Here is a 17,206-nt window from a genome sequence, read left to right as displayed (position 1 = left end):
CAACATCCCAGCTCGACTTCCACATTCTCACCAACATCCCAGCTCGACCCTCCATTCTCACCAACATCCCAGTTCGACCCCCCATTCTCACCAACTTCCCAGTTCGACCTCCCCATTCTCACCAACATCTCAGCTCGACCTTCCCATTCTCACCAACATCCCAGCTCGACCCCCCCCATTCTCACCAACATCCCAGCTCGACCTCCCCATTCTCACCAATATCAGTTCTCAGAGCTCACAGTCAAGCCATAGACCTGTGATTGTGCACCTGTCATTTTATAATCAATATGATCAAAAAGAACTGGTCTGGAGGTATGTGATGATGAGGAAAGATTGTATGTTTTTAGTAAAAGAAAAAACTTTTTTTCTTTTTTATGAAGCCCTCACCCACCAACCTAGTTGGTGGCATGCTTCATCATCGGGCCCACCTGGTGACACCGAGTGTGTCCATGGTGTGCTTCAACGCCTGTTTTACAGCGGAGCAGGTATCTTTACTGAGTGTGCAGTGAGGTGATGTGAGGTGATGTGATAGTGAAGTAAAAAAACTGTACAGTGGTCCCATTACCCACAGGGTTTATTTTAATGTTTGGGCCAATGGCTGTATTAAAAACAAGGCAGTGAATGTGCGTGGAGTGGTAATTAGGAACTCCTACAGGAACTCCTACATCCAAAGAACGGTCTACATGTTTCAGCCTGGCCACGGAGCTCCGAATCACAAAGTCTCAATGTGGAGGCATCCATGGAGGATTGACAAGCCGGATGTGCGAGTGGAAGCCCATTGGTGGGCTTGAAACGTCTCAGACAGCGGCACACATTACAAGACCCACAAACCAACGCAGACTCATTCGAGTTGCCCATTGGAGGGCTCATATTTTTAAGTGGGAGGTGTGGCCTCTATGCAAAAATAACTGTCGCGCCTCTGAAGAGTGCATGAGCACGAAACGCGTCAGGCGTGAATCAACAGGCATGCTGTAAACTGGATCCGCCCGCCGATCCGGCTTTTACCTCATGAAGGTTGCTGCAGTGGATGTCAGAGTGCGTCTCCACAGGTGGGAACCTTGGAGCTTTGATTTTTACGCGGCCTCCCAGCCGCGGGAGATGCACCACCCAGAAATTTGGGGCCACGGAGCTCCGAATCACGGAGTCTCAATGTGGAGGCATCCATGGAGGATTGACAAGCCGGATGTGCGAGTGCAGGCCCATTGGTGGGCTTGAAACGTCTCAGACAGCGGCACACAACTGAGGCACACACTAAAAGACCCACAAACCAACGCGGACTCATTCGAGTCACCCATTGGAGGGCTCATATTTTTAAGTGGGAGGTGTGGCTTCTATGCCAAAATGACTGTCGCGCCTCTGAAGAGTGCAATGAGCATGAAACGCGTCAGGCGTGAATCGACAGGCATGCTGTAAACTGGATCCGCCCGCTGATCCGGCATTTACCTCATGAAGGTTGCTGCAGTGGATGTCAGAGTGCGTATCCACAGGTGGGAACCTTGGAGCTTTGAAACAAACTCCTGCTCCACACTGGAAGAAGGCACGCACTCAGGGCTGCAGGTATAAGGCTTCTTTATTTCCTCAGGTCACCCTCGACCCCGTGACTTGGAGAGACGCGTTTAGCCTTTCAAGCAGCCTTTCTCAATCTGTATATATATAATTTTTTTACCTATTGGCGGTTGCCAGAAGGTAGTTATAGTTAGGACCTAGTTTCCATAGGAAATGCATGAAATGAATTTTCACAAAATTGAAATAACTTTTCTTTTTTCTCATGGAATATTTAAGACAACTACAGCCCTAACGGCTGAACGGAATTACCCCGGAAGAAAGCTAGATGTTGGTCTAGAAAGAGTGCTTTTTTGCGATTTGGTGTAAATATGTTCAGTAGGTTTTAGAGATATTTAAGTTTAAAAAATATAAATATCTGGGGACGCAGACCCTTGCAGTGAACTTGCGGATCCTACTGAAATTTGATTGGCTACTACACTTCAACCATGAAATGTTGGCAACCATCTTAGGACTTAGATTGAAGCTGAGTTCCACAAAAAATGTAAAAAAATAAGAAAAGGGGGCAGGGTAGGAAAACTCTGACCCCCAGATTTGGTGGGGGCGGGGGTACAACAGGGACCCTGCCGGGCATTAAAAGCATTTTTTTGATTGAATTTTGCCGCATATTCGACGGTGGATCTGCAGCAATTTTTTTTAAAAAAGATGCCAGGCTCCCGAACGTCTTTTAGAGGAAGTCCCCAGATGGGCCAGAGACAGCGTATTATAATTATGAGGTGGGTGCCCATGTGGCACCCCTGCGCCCCGGGGGCCGCCACCTCCCTGGGGCCAACAATATTTAAAAAATGCAGGGGGCCTGCATGGACCCCCGTAGCTCCGGATACCGCTACCTCCACGGAGCTGTTTAATGTTTACATGAGGGAAGGGAGCTCACGGCCCCCCCAGGTCCCAGGGACCACCGTCACCTCCCCTGGGCCAAAATGTTTTTTCCAAAATGGGAGGGGGGCCGCATGGCCTTCCTCCCGGGCTGTTCTCGGCCCTGGGGACTGCCACCTCACTGGGGCAGGCCCTAAATCAAGAAATAAGGGGGGGGGGGGCACCCTCTAGAGCCATACATGGCCCTGGACACTGCCACCCCTCGAGGGCCGACTCCTGCTATGTACCGGGGTACCACCCCCCAGGACATAGCTGTTTCCTATTACTTGGCTGGAGCTTTACTGCTCCCGCCAAGCCATAGCAAAGTATGCTCCACTTTGAGAAGCAAGAGCATTGAAAATGCTCTTGCTTACTGAAAACGAGCGCAATTGCTTTGATAGAGAGGGAGCTGCATGTTAGCAGCTCCCTCTCTATCAAAACAATGCTGGCTCCCGCAGGAGGCCAGGAGCTGGCAGGGACAGCAGGAGCATTCAGGCTCGCCCCACGATCTCCATCAGTAGGCAGTGGGCGTCCTGTGTGGGACCAGGGCACCCACAAGTGAAGCCGGGTCCCAGGTGATGGGGTCCCGGGGTCCCAGGAGGCAGGCTGCTCAGCCCACCAACCTTTAAATGTATAAAAAATGTTTTTTAAAAAGGCTGGGCCCCTGGAGATGGGGTCCCCTGGGCAAAAAAACAGCGGGGCAGGGGAGCCGCTCAGTTCCCCTACCCTTTAAGGCAGTAAAAACTTTTTTTTTTTTTAAAAGGCTGAGCACGTGGGATGGGACCTCCAAGGCAAAAAATCAGCTGGGGTCAGTCCCCCTACCCTTTAAGGCAGTAAAAACTTTTTTAAAGGCTAGGCCAGAGGGATGGGATCCCCGGTGCCGAAATCAGCCCAGGGAGGATGTCAGCACGGCCCCACTCTCATATTCAATATCGCCCTGGCCCTGGAGCAGGGGTCCTTGGGGCCAAAATTGGCCCAGGGAAGAGGGGCCATGCACACCCCTCCAAAAATGCATTAAAAATAAAATAAAAAAACAGGCAAGTCGCTGGAGGCTTTCCCCCTTTCTTTACCACTCTGCAAACGCGCCTTCTCGCGCAGTGTTGGTTGGTAGATGAAGTCCCCTTGGCTGCTGGGAGTCCCTGGGGGCCAACAAGCCTTACTGTTACCTTCAGTAGGTCCCAAACAACGTGATTGCTGATAGGTCATCGGAGATCACGCCCCCTTTCTCCACCAGTCTCAGACGCGCCTCCAGGCGCACTACTGGTTGGGGGATGAAGTCCTCTTGGAAGCCGAGGGTCCTTAGGGGCCTCCTGTTACCTCTAGTAAGTGTGACAAAGTGGCATTCGTGAGAGCTGGTTGGAGGACCACCACCTTTCTCCATCACTCTGCATAGCGACGACTAGTTAAAAAAATCATAGTAATTCACTGAAAAAAACCCAAAGGTTACAGGGATGTTATAGTTAGCTGAGCTAACTATAACTTACGCCCCCGCAATGCAATGCCAAATGATGCGTCCAAGGTGAGGCCAACGAGCGGCAGTGAAGCCCCGGCCTCAAGTAAGGCTCTGCCGTGACGCAAGCAACGTCCTGATACCACAAGCCTCAGCAGACTTCGACCAGGAAGCGGGGCGGCTGAAACAACCACTGCAGAGTGATGAGTGCAGCGGCCGATCAACACTGGATCGTTCCAATGAGCCTCTGTCTGAGACCACTGTTGAGTTAATCATTCCTGCAAAGAACGCATGTGTAGCCTTAGATGAGGTACTATGGTTATGCAGGAGGACATTATGCCTAAGAGGTGCATGACTGTCCTGCCAGTAAGCTGCTGATTTGGTTGAAACAAGCGGATTAGTGCTTGAAAAGACCGGATCCTTGCAGAATTGGGATTGGCTAGGCCTATGCAATGCTGGATCTGTAGAGGTCGGAGGTGTGACTTGGTGATATTGATGGTGAACCCTAGGTGATCAGGCAGATCTATTGTGATCTGCGTGTGGTTTTGACATTGTTGAAGAGTGGTGGCTTTACTAAGCCAATCGTCCAGATATGGGAACACGTAGACAGCTTGTCTGCGCAGCTGATTGACTACTACTGCAAGGCACTTGATGAATACATGAGGCACGGTAGTCACCCCAAAGTGAAGGACTTTGAATTGGTAGTGCTTTCTGCCTGCCACAAACCTGAGATATCGGCGATATGCGGGTGTATTGGAATGTGGAACTAGGCGTCCTTTAGGTCCAGTGCAGCCATGAAGTCACCTTGCTGAAGAAGCGGAATGACATCCTGAAGGGTTGCCATATTGAAGAGTTTCGATAGGAAGTAGTTGTTCAGGGGCCTAAATCCAGAATGGGCCTTAAGGATCCGTCCTTCTTGGGTATTATAAAGTATAGTGAGTAAACTGTACCTTGATGATGGATGGGGACGAGTTCTATAGCCTCTTTGAGGAGGAGGGCTTTGACCTCCTCTTTGAGAAGTGATTGATGTTCTACTGATAGCCTGTGTGTACGAGGTGGAATATTGGGAGGTGTGGAAGTGAGCTTCAGACAATCACCATGTTGGATAATATCCAACACCCATTAATCTAAGATGACAGTCTGACAACTTGGTAGAAACTTTGTAAACAACCTCCGACAGGTGTTATATGGTTCGGAGAAAGAAGACAAAAGTCAGGATTAGTTGGTGGGTTTAGCTCCTTTTGGGGATCTACCCTTACCTCTGGAGTTATTGCCCCTATAAGATCTCCAGAGGTAACCCCTGGGAGAGGTGAGCTGACCCTGGGTGCGTTGGTAAGACGTGGAGGTGTCACAGAAGGTTATTTTGGAAACTCCACGGCAGGTGGGGTGGCAAAAGGAGCCGCAGGAAGCTGGGATCTGCAGTGCTCCCATTGGGCGGACGAGGAGCAACACCTTAGGCTGAATACGGGACACTCTGCCTCAGACAACTGAACAGGAGTGTCTCCTCCCGTTCCCCCCTCCACACCCTGTGGAGTTCCTCTTGTGATTGCTCCCATTGCTTTTGCCATCTCTGTATCTTTTGTAATCTTTTCTAGAGTGGGGTCCACCTGTGGGCCAAAAGGATGTCATCAAATGGCATGTTCAGTAGATATTGCTGAACTTCTGTTCTAAAACCAGAACTACGGAGCAATGCATGACTTTGTAGATGAACGCCAGTGTTGCCCCTCCCACCCTGACCCCCCAGTTACATTGTCAGCTGAATCTAAGGCACAGCAAATGGACGTATTTGAAATAGTCTAGACTGCTGAGACCAGTTCTAGGCCCCGTTTTCTATGCTCCTCTGGGAGGTATCGGAGAAGGTCCTCCATTTCGTCCTTGTGGGCATGACCATACCTTGCAAGGATGCATATAGAGTTTGAAATACAGCAATGGTTGGCTGTTTGCATTGCTACTCTTTTCCCCACCACATCAATATTTTAGCTTTCTTTATTTGGTGGTGGGACAGCTCCACTGGCCTGGGAGTTTCTCTGATTATGGTAGAAGTATAGTAGATGTTGCCCCTGAATATAGATATTGGGAGAAGCGGTGAGTGGAAGAAAGTGTTTCAAAAAGGAAATCCTCCTCTAAAGGCTCCTTATTAAGTTCCACCTGATGGAAGGAGGCAGCCTTATGGATGAGTTCATGATATGATGTAGATTCAACAGGAGAGGAGGGCCGGGCAGGAAGAGATCAGGGCCTGTGTCTCCTGGCAGGTCTATGTCATAGGTATCCCATGGGTCACACAGTGGAGGCGTGTTGAAAAGTGTCCTACTCCCCACCATGGCCAGGTACATCAAATTGAGGAGACCCCTGAGGTGAAATGTCAAGTGGGTCCCCTGGAGAATGAGATGGGGAAGGTGAAGGTAAAGGAGGAGGAATGGGTGGTGGTGTGAGATGTAAGGGACTGGTAGCCTTATCAGTCTTCTTGCATAGTTTCACAGAAACTGGAGTGTACAAGGCGTTTTCGAAGGACAACTGTCTTTTGGACGATGGAACAGCAGCAGACAAAGGGTGGGAAAAGATACATGATATGCACAGATTGCAGACCTGATGCAAGTTAGTCCGCAGGCATGTCACTTGGCAGTGAGGACCGTACTGAAAAGAAACCCGTTCCATCACCAGCGAGGCATTCTTGAGAGACGCGGTCGAAGTCCTGGAGGAGTTGGGGTCGATAGTGTTCATGTTGATGTACACATGATATATGTATGTATAATAACAACCATGCTTCTCCATTGTTGAATTCACCCGATATGACCTCCCCCTCTACCCCAAGTCAGAAATGTGTGTTGAGGCAGGCCCTGCAACCTAGGCCCGCAGCAACTGTTTGACAGATCAATCAATCAATCAGGTGTTTTTATGGCGCGGCTACTCACAAGTGAGTCTCAAGGCGCTGAAGGGGGGTGGGGGGGATTGCTGATCGGTCTAGGTGTGCAGGTTCAGTCGAAGAGCCAGGTCTTGAGATCCTTCCTGAACTGGGTCAGCGACGGGGATTGCTTGAGGTGGAGGGGCAGAGTGTTCCAGGCTTGGCGGCGAGGTAAAAGGATCTTCCTTCAGGTCCGGTCTTGCGAATCTGTGGGAAGGCGGCCAAGGGGCAAGTTGGGTGGAGTAAAGTTGTCTGGGGGGTACGTGGAATGAGAGGTGGTGGTTCAGATATGCTAGTCCTGCGTTGTGGAGAGTTTTGCAGGCATTTGTGAGGAGCTTGAAGGTGATTCTCTTGTTGACTGGAAGCCAGTGGGGTTGTTGGAGGTGTTGTGTGATGTGGCTGCGGTGGGGGGTGTCGAGGATCAATCTAGCTGTGGCGTTTTGAAAGGTCTGTAGTTTCCTGAGCTGTTTCTGGGTGATGTTGGCATAGAATGCATTGCTGTAGTCTAGTATGCTGGTGATAAGTGCGTGGGTGACCGTCTTTCTGGATTCTAAGGGGCTCCATCTGAATGTCGTTCGAAGCAGGTGGAGCGTGTGGTAGCAGGATGAGGATACAGCGTTGATCTGGCGGTTCATTGTGAGCAAGGAGTCCAGATCACAGGTGGGGGTGACAAGTAACCCTTAGACTAGCACGCAAACAGGAAAACCAGATCGATTCCACAGATAGGCAGCGACACCACAATAGGCTCAGGAGATTGACCCCAATAAAACATGCGTTCCCCATGAAAGATATCTGGAAACGTACCCACTGGCCCTGCATTGTGTCCACGCAAGGTCGAGCCTCACCTGCGCTTTTTATCTAACAACCAGATTTATGGCCCAGTGACTATGCCCAGATTTCTGTTTTCAAAGGAATGTGTATAAAATGACGGGCGAAATCAATGTGCTTTGAGACAGGGTTCAGACCCCAACTCTGTTGCCTGTTCTCCTGGCTGCTGCGTTTAATTAAACCAACCGTTCTTGTTTTGCCAAATGCCTCGTCTTTCATTGTTTAAAGGTAAATTCACATTCGAGCAAACATTTGGTGAGCGAGCCAGGAAGGATTGGCTCTTGGAGCCCGACTGCAGCTGAAGGAACAGTACCCCATCCGTACAGATTCACATCTGTGTAACAAGAACAGTGAGCAGATGCTGCAATTGATTGGAAGTTATGCTGAATCTGCGGGTTGGAGGCCCACCGTGAAGCCGCCGTCAGTGGGTAAGAGACTACATCTCATCCTTAGTCCCAGCATTTGGCTTATGGCAAACTTGGAAGAAGCGTAAAAATCTAAGCTGAGAGCCCTGTCACTAACAGAAGTCTGATATATTACCTATTTTATGTGTCTGAGCTGAGTAGTCGCAAGGCGGCCTTGGCGGCGATCCCGCGGAGGTCACCTTTCTTCGATAGTCAGCACACTTGGAAAGGTGAGGGTTGTTTAGTTCCTTGGACCACTGGGCATGACAGAGGGTATGATTGTCTCTGGGTGTGATACGTGGATGGCTTGGACTGCTGGGCGAGACCCAGTGGGTATGCTTAATCCCTGGGTGTGCTACAGAGATAAGGCCTCACCGATATAGAGCCATCGCAATTACATTTTTTATTCTAAAGGAGTATTCTTAGTGCTGTTGGTTTCTTAACACTGATAGTATCTGAAAGAAGTGAGAGGTGTTATTCGCTTGGACCACTGAGTGTGAAACAGCCCCTTGGATGTGATGAACAAGTTACTTACCTTCGGTAACAATAAATCTGTAAGAAACATTAGTTAGTTAGATTCCTCACCTTAGAATATCCCTAGGCGTCAGGCTGGATCCGGAAAGATTTTTCGTCAGCAATACCCTTGCGCGTCGCTAGGCGTCGTCTGCGGCACCGCGTCCGTCGTCTGCGTCGTGATCGCCGGGATGACGTCGTCGGAGGACTTAGACGCCGCCCTCGCGCACTGAAGTCAGTTCTTGTACATAGCTTTCCGCACCAGGAACGCAGAGCCATGCAAGAGACCGACACTGGTGCCAAAACTTCTAGGGCCCTGAAAGGGATGACCTCAACCCTAGATATCGGTTCGCAGAACGGGGAGGATGGGTGGGGCGGTAAGGAATCTAACTAACTAATGTTTCTTACAGATATATCGTTACCGAAGGTAAGTAACTTGTTCATCTGAAAGAAACACGTTAGCTAGATTCCTCACCTTAGAATAGATACCCCAGCAATACCAACCCCGGTGGTGGGTCTGCGAACCAAGATCACACCAGAAAGTCCTGGAGAACAGAACGGCCAAAGAAGCTGTCTATCCGGACTTGGCTGTCCAGGCAATAGTGTTTGGCAAACGTGTGCAGCGAGGCCCACGTTGCTGCCTGACAAATGTCCTGCAAGGAAACTCCCCGGCCCAGAGCAGTGGTCGCCGCTGTGGCCCGAGTGGAATGGGCCCTCAGCCCTACAGGAGGTACCTTTTTAGCTAAGGAATAACAGGCCTTGATACACAAAACGACCAACCGAGAGATGGTTTGCTTGTGCACCGCCCGCCCCTTCTCAGCGCCCACGTAGCCAACAAAGAGTTGGTCATCCACCCGGAACTGTTTGGTGCGGTCCAGATAGAAGGACAGCGCCCGTTTTGGGTCCAGACGGTGGAGCCTCTCTTCCTCTTTCGAGGGATGCGGAGGCGGAAAGAAGGTGGGCAGTGTAACAGACTGTCCGATGTGAAAGGCAGTTACTACCTTAGGGTGAAAGGAAGGACGAGTCCTGAGAACAACTTTGTCTGTATGGATGGAAAGGAAAGGAGGCTTCGAAGAGAGAGCCTGGAGCTCACTCACCCTTCTAGCAGAGGTGATGGCAACCAGGAAAGCAGTCTTAAGAGTCAGAAGACGAAGGGGACAATTATGAAGTGGCTCAAAGGGAGCGCACATCAGATAGGTCAATACTAGATTCAAATCCCACTGAGGCATTACGAAAGGGACAGGAGGAAACATGTGAGTAATGCCCTTAAAGAATCGAGAAACAACAGGGGATTTGAAAAGAGAAGGCTGATCAGGAAGCCATAAGAAAGCAGAAATAGCTGAAAGATATCCCTTAAGGGTACCCAGAGCAGAGCCCTGCTGGGCCAGGGAAAGAAGAAAGAGGAGAACCTCAGAAAGAGGGACGGAAAGGGGATCCACAGCCTTTGCTGTGCACCATGCCACAAATTTGTTCCACCTGCAGGCGTATACCGATTTTGTGGAGGGACCCCTGGCTACCAGAATAACATTACAGACTTCAGGAGGCAAGTCAAATGGCATCAACTGTCGCCGCTCAATCTCCACGCATGGAGGTGGAGGCTGGGCAGGTTCGGGTGGAGGACCGTCCCCTGTTGCTGCGACAGAAGGTCCTCCTGAAGAGGCAGGCGGATCAGGGGATCGATCGATAGACTGAGTAGCTCGGGATACCAGTATCTTCGTGCCCAATCCGGAGCCACCAGGATGACTTGGGCCCGGTCGCGCCTGATATTCTTCAGCACTCTGGGCAGAAGTGGTATAGGCGGAAAGGCGTACAACAGACCGCAACTCCACTCACGACAAAAAACGTCTCAGAGCGAGTGCCGCCTTGGAAACTCCAGTGCTGACATTGCGCATTCTCTTCGGTGGCGAATAGATCTAATCAAGGCTCTCCCCACTGCCGAAAGAGGCCATGCGCCACGTCCGAGTTCAGACACCATTCGTGATCCATCATGCACCGGCAGCTGAGTTCGTCTGCTCTGGCGTTCAGAGAGCCCGCTAAGATGTTGAACCACCAGGGTGATGCCCTAATGTTCCAGCCATGTCCAGATGTGCAGAGCCTCCTGACAAAGGGTCCACGACCCCACCCCGCCCTGTTTGTTGCAGTACCACATGGCGGTGGTGTTGTCTGTGAACTCCTGCACTACACTTCCCCGGACAGAGGGAAGGAATGCCTTCAGTGTAAGTCGGATCGCCCTCAGCTCCAGAAGGTTGATATGGAGCCGAGACTCCGCCGGAGACCAGAGGCCTCTGATCTCCGCCTCTCCCATGTGCCCCCCCCATCCCAGGAGGGACGAATCCGTCACTACTACGTGCTCCGGTTGGGGTAGGGAGAGGGATCTGCCGCTGACCCAATGGCGGTCAGTGAGCCACCACTGCAACTGTCTTGCAGTGCCCTCCGAGATCAAGACATGGTCGGACAGGTTGCCCCGATGCTGGGCCCACTGAAACTTCAGGTCCCACTGCAGAGCCCGCATCCGCCATCTGGCGTGATGCACCAACAGGATGCAGGAGGCCATCAGACCCAGAAGCCGCAGCACCAACCTGACCAAAACCCGGGATAAAGGCCGAAAGATGGGAATCAGAGCTGAATATCCCGGACCCGCTGTTCCGGAGGATCGGCCCGGAACTGCGCCGAGTCCAGAACCGCTCCGATGAAGAGGAGCTTCTGGGAGGGACTCAGATGCGACTTCGGCACATTGATGGAGAAGCCCAGCAAATGCAAGATGTCGGCCGTAGTCTGGAGGTGGGAGACGACTGCCTGGGGCGAGCCCGCCTTCAACAACCAGTCGTCGAGATAGGGAAAGACTGGAACCCCTAATCTGCGCTGATGAGCTGCGACCACCGCCATCACTTTCGTGAACAACCAAGGGGCACTGGTGAGGCCGAAGGGGAGCACGGTAAACTGAAAATGCTCTTGGCCCACCGTGAACCGCAGGTAACGCCGGAGGGCCGGCAGGACGGGGATGTGGAAATAAGCGTCCTGCAAGTCCAACGCTACCATCCAGTCTCCAGGGTCTAGGGCAGCCAGAACCTGAGCTAAGGTGAGCATCTTGAACTTCTCCTTCCGGAGGAAGGCGTTGACGCTCCTGAGGTCCAAGATAGGGCGTAGGCCCCCTTTGCCCTTCTTGGGAACCAGAAAGTAGTGGGAATAACAACCACGACCTACTTGTGGTCCAGGAACGCGCTCGATGGCCCCCTTGGCCAAGAGGGCCGTAACTTCCGCTTGCAGAAGTTGCAAGTGATCCCCCGAAACCCGGTGGCACTGCGGTGGCATGGCTGGAGGGGTCGCCTCGAAGGGGAGGGAGTAGCCCCTTCGGACGATTTGCAGCACCCACCTGTCCGATGTGATGGTACGCCAGTGGAGCAGGTGATGGCGAACTCTGCCTCCCACTGGCGTGGAATGGGCCTGAAAGCTCGGACTAGGAGGGCTGTGAGGCGGATGCTGCTGGTGTAGATGTGGACGGACCGGCTCGTTGTCCCCCTGCTCCGCCTCGGCGGAATCCACGTCCGCGACCACGTTGATGTTAGTTCTGCGGCCTGTGGCTAGACGGACGTGAGGGAGCGCCCCTTCCTTGGCCACGAAAGGGGCGAAAAGCGGAAGTTTGCGGGCACGGGGCCGAGAGGCCCAAGGACTTGGCTGTAGCCCTGGAGTCCTTAAAGCGCTCAAGGGCACTATCTGCTTTGTCACCAAAAAGGCGTCTGCCATCGAACGGCATGTACATGAGGGTGCTCTGGACATCCCCGGAGAAACTCGTGGACCTCAGCCAGGCGTGGCGACGAATCGCCACTGTGGTCGCCATTGCCCTGCCTAGCGAGTCCGTTGTGTCCAGTCCACATCAGATTGCATGCCGTGCCGCATCCCGCCCCTCGGCAAGAGCCTGGGCGAGCCGTGTCCGGGCCTCCTCCGGACACTGGGGCAGCACGTCCTCCACCGTATCCCACAGGGAGTGGGAGTAACGGTCCAAAAGGCACGCGGTGTTGATAGACCGCAACCCCAAACTATGGGAGGAGAACAGCTTCTTCCCAAACTGTTCCAACCTTTTGGATTCCCAATCCGGGGGAGTGGACAGGAAGGAGGTCTGGGAGGTAGAGGCCTGGATAACCAGGCTCTCGGGCGTGGGGTGCAACTACAGAAAACTGGGGTCGCCTGGTGCAGGGCGGTGCAGCCAGGCCACGTTCCGGTCCACAGGAGGAACTGTGGAGGGCTTGGACCAGGTGCCCTTCAGAACGTCACTCAGTGCTTCATTGAACTGCAGCAGAGGCTCCGAGGAGCTTGCTGACGGTTGAAGCACTTCAGTGAGGAGATTAGTCCTCACGGCTACCACCGCAGGCAGCTCCAGCCCAAGGGCTTCGGCCGCCTTTGTGCAGCACCACAGAAAATGTAGCACCTTCCTCCGAAGCCACGGTCGGAGGCGAGATGAAGCAAGTGTCAGGGGAGGTGTCAAAACCACTGGCATCCCCCAGTTCGTCTGCCCAGTCCAGAGATAACTGGCCCTGCTGGGCCAGAGGGTCCTCAGACCCCTCCCAGTCGTCACCATCATCCGATTCCTAGTATACAGGTGGAAGGATCGGAGCCGGGCGGAAGATGAATCTGTCATCCATCGGCGTTGAATGCGGCGCCGGGCCCGGACCGGGACTAATTCGGGGAACGGCGTCGTCCGAAGGCGGCACCGGAGGAGTCGGCGCTGGCGGAGGGGTCATGAGGTCGACCGGCGCCGACTGGGATCCAGGCCTGGATCCCCCGGGGGCCTGCGGCATCGGGACCGGAGTCGACGACGCGCTGGGGCCGGAGCCGCCGGCTCGCTAGGCTTCCTAGTCGAGCCTGCGGGGCCCGAAGGCGCGCCGGCAGGTGCCGACGGCGGAGCCAGGTTCCACATGGCCTCGAGGAAGTCCCTGACCTCCGCCGGAGTCGCGTCAGACCCAGGGACCGGAGGGTATGGGGTCGGACGGGACTCCTGCGGCTCCAACGGAGCCGCGCGGTTGGTGCCACCCGAACCCTCAGCCGAGTCCCGTGACCTGCGAGGGGAGCCCGAAGAGCGATGTCGCCTCTTCGACTTCTTGCTATGCTTCGACTTACCGGATCGCGTAGACTTTGACCCCGACGAGCGGTGATGGCTGCGGCTCCGCGACCGGTCCCTCGAACTCCTCCTCGACCAGGACCTTGAGCGGAACTCGAGCAGCTTGCGGGACCGCTCCCGCCTAGCCTTCGACGTCAACGCCCGGCAGTTGAGGCACAACTCGGCATTGTGGTCGGCCCCAAGGCAATAGAGGCACCGGCGGTGGTGATCCGTGACCGAAATCAGTCGTTGACAGGTGTCACAAGCTTTGAAGCCAGGCATCCCTATCGGCACCAGAGTCGAGGTCGATGAAGAATGGAACCAAAAGAGTTCAAAAAAGTTTTGTCAAAAAATGACTAAATGGGTATGCTCTTCCCGGATCGGCGCTTACTGGCGTGGAAAAAAGAAGAACTGGCGTCAGCGTGCAAGGGCGGTGTCTAAGTACTCCAACTACGTCATCCCAGCGATCACGACACTGACGACGGACGCGGAGCCGCAGACGACGCCTAGCGACGCGAAGGGTATTGCTGACGAAAAATCTTTCCGGATCCAGCCTGACGCCGAGGGATATTCTAAGGTGAGGAATCTAACTAACGTGTTTCTTTCAGATATATGGTGTAATTTGGACGTTAGAGAAAAATTTGGACTTTGGAGAGTAAGGTGTGATTGGCCAAGGATGGCCTGCAGTTGTCGAGTTGCTCCTTCTTCTCAGTGTAAATTATTGCTATCTTTGTCCATGAGATGATATTGACAGACTATCGGGCTCACTTAGTTCTGTGTACTGCTCTGAGCCTCCCCTTGTCATCGGGCAGCATTCGCTTGGAGCGGGCTAAGATTTGTTTTCGACAAAGTCGTAATTTTCTCTTCTCTGTCGTCGTTTCTCTTTTACTTTTATTTTCATTGCGATTTTCAAATAATGCAGTTTTTGATGCTGTGGTGCTGGTAGAGTAATGCAACACTGGGCCCGATTTACAGAACTAACTTAAGACAAAATCCTAAACTTACTACCATTTTGGTATTCATGGAAGGCACTTACTCATTTTGGTATTCACAGAAGGCACTTACTCATTTTGGTATTCACAGAACGCACTTACTCATTTCGGTATTCACAGAAGTTAGGAGTCCTAAGTTTAGGACTTCTAAATGCCTTCTGTGGACGCGCTTCATAACTCACCTGCTTAAGGCTTCGTGTGGTCTGTGCCGCCGTGAGGACATCGGTTGTGCTTGGGGGCAAAATCCCACCAAAGTGGTCCAGAGTACCAGCTCTTTGCTACGAGGGGTACGAGCTATCGACGGACTTCATTTCCCAGATTCCCCAGCCCCGGGCGCCTTCCAGCAGTGTCATCAGCCGGCGCCGGGGAGGGGATTAAAGCACCTCGCCAGTACCGCAGCGCGGGACGCGCTTCATAACTCACCTGCTTAAGGCTTCGTGTGGTCTGTGCCGCCGTGAGGACATCGGTTGTGCTTGGGGGCAAAATCCCACCAAAGTGGTCCAGAGTACCAGCTCTTTGCTACGAGGGGTACGAGCTATCGACGGACTTGATTTCCCAGATTCCCCAGCCTCGGGCGCCTTCCAGCAGTGTCATCAGCCAGCGCCGGGGAGGGATTAAAGCACCTCGCCAGTACCGCAGCGCGGGACGCGCTTCATAACTCACCTGCTTAAGGCTTTGTGTGGTCTGTGCCGCCGTGAGGACATCGGTTGTGCTTGGGGGCAAAATCCCACCAAAGTGGTCCAGAGTACCAGCTCTTTGCTACGAGGGGTACGAGCTATCGACGGACTTCATTTCCCAGATTCCCCAGCCCCGGGCGCCTTCCAGCAGTGTCATCAGCCAGCGCCGGGGAGGGGATTAAAGCACCTCGCCAGTACCGCAGCGCGGGACGCGCTTCATAACTCACCTGCTTAAGGCTTCGTGTGGTCTGTGCCGCCGTGAGGACATCGGTTGTGTTTGGGGGCAAAATCCCACCAAAGTGGTCCAGAGTACCAGCTCTTTGCTACGAGGGGTACGAGCTATCGACGGACTTCATTTCCCAGATTCCCCAGCCCCGGGCGCCTTCCAGCAGTGTCATCAGCCGGCGCCGGGGAGGGGATTAAAGCACCTCGCCAGTACCGCAGCGCGGGACGCGCGCGGGCCATGCCCAGGCAAAGCCCGGGCGAAGGGCGGGCCTGTCCTTGCCCGTCTGTAGCCGGTTGAGGCCGGGCTGGGCCCATTCCCTTTCACCCATTGACTTGACGAACTATTCAGCCCCTGTAAGCTTTTAATTGATCTATTTTGTATTATTAAGGGGTTATTCCTTGTGTTCATATTGTTTTCTAGTTCTGGGTTGTTTGGTGTATTAGCATCCTGCATTATGAGTAAGAGGAAGGCCGAGGGCAGACTGGCAGGGACTTTGGATGATTATTTAACAAGGGCCGAATCAGTTATTAATGATAAAATATTAGCCGTGGAGCGAAGGCTATCTTTGGATCCTGTTTCAGTCTTGCCTTGTGTTATGCCCCCTGCAATACATGATAACCCTACAATCAGTCGGTCAGGTAACTGCTCGATGGGTCCAGTAAGTATGCCACCCAGGAATGGGTCCTCGGACCCCTCTTTAATTACAAGCTTCCCTCCCAGTCCTGTCATGGTAACTACGCGGGCTAATCAACGGGTAGCAGGGACCGAAGTTAGTGAACCCCCTTGTAAGAAAAGAAAAGGCCGGGGTCCTAATAAGTCTAATGCCCCTAGGGTCGTCCCTGGAACTGTGGCGTCCCAAATTCATGTGCATCCTGTTGCCCCTGCAAGTACTAATCCTCCGCAACCTATGGCCCAGCAGAGTTTTGAGCCCCTGTGTTCTCTACTTAGAGAACAACTAGTGTCTCTCATTCAACCTGTTCTGGACAAATTAGATTCTGTGGTGGAAAGGCTTAATCGTATTGAAGCCAACATGGGAAGTGTGCAGCTGTTGGCTGCATCATTACCTGAGCCGCTCATTAAGGAGGGGGTCAGTCATGCTGGTGAGGGGGCCTCTACCTGTCCTCGTGATGGAAGATCTCAAGCAAGAAACCCCCAGGTCCCCCTAGTGCCTAGGGCTCAAACTATCCGCCCATTGTCCCCACCTAACATTGTTAGAAGATCGCTGCCTGACCAACAGCTCATGGGGAATATGTTAAGGTCGGCTGTCCCTAGTTCAGAGGTTGCTGATGCGCCCATAAGTTTGCACCTTCCCCCAGAAGCTACACCTTATACTGTTATTCTAGCCAGAGTTCCATCTTTGCCAGATAGGTCTAGAGAGCACTGGTCAAACCTCAAAAATAAAGCTCTGCACTATCTTGGAAATAAATTTGGGGATAGTAAATCTCTCTTTGAAGAATTTAAAATGGTCAGGCGGGTATCATGGGTTGGCCACTCCCAGAAGGCCATGGTAGGGGACTGTGTGATGTTGAGTTTCAGGTCCCCTCGATAGGTCGAACATATATTGGAATTGGCCTCCCACCTGGCCCCTTTCCAAGATGGGATTATGATTTTACCCCTCGGTTACTTTTATAGGCCTGTAAGGGTCTTGCCCCCCACACAGCAACGCGTCTTGTCTGGTGTTTCTGTGCAGGGTCCTCAGCC

The 17,206-nt window shown here is 52.8% G+C and overlaps 1 protein-coding gene across 4 annotated transcripts in view; it reads right to left on the bottom strand.

The window, feature by feature from the left end:
* The window catches only part of LOC146863517 (uncharacterized), a 159,134-nt gene that overhangs the window by 11,153 nt on the left and 130,775 nt on the right, over nt 1-17,206 (bottom strand). The gene's annotated exons all lie outside the window — the stretch shown is intronic.

This window comes from Triturus cristatus, chromosome 2_2 (genome assembly GCF_964204655.1).
Source record: "Triturus cristatus chromosome 2_2, aTriCri1.1, whole genome shotgun sequence".
Taxonomy (NCBI): domain Eukaryota; kingdom Metazoa; phylum Chordata; class Amphibia; order Caudata; family Salamandridae; genus Triturus; species Triturus cristatus.
Note: the sequence above shows the minus strand (reverse complement) of the source record. Positions and strands in the feature narration are given on the sequence as shown.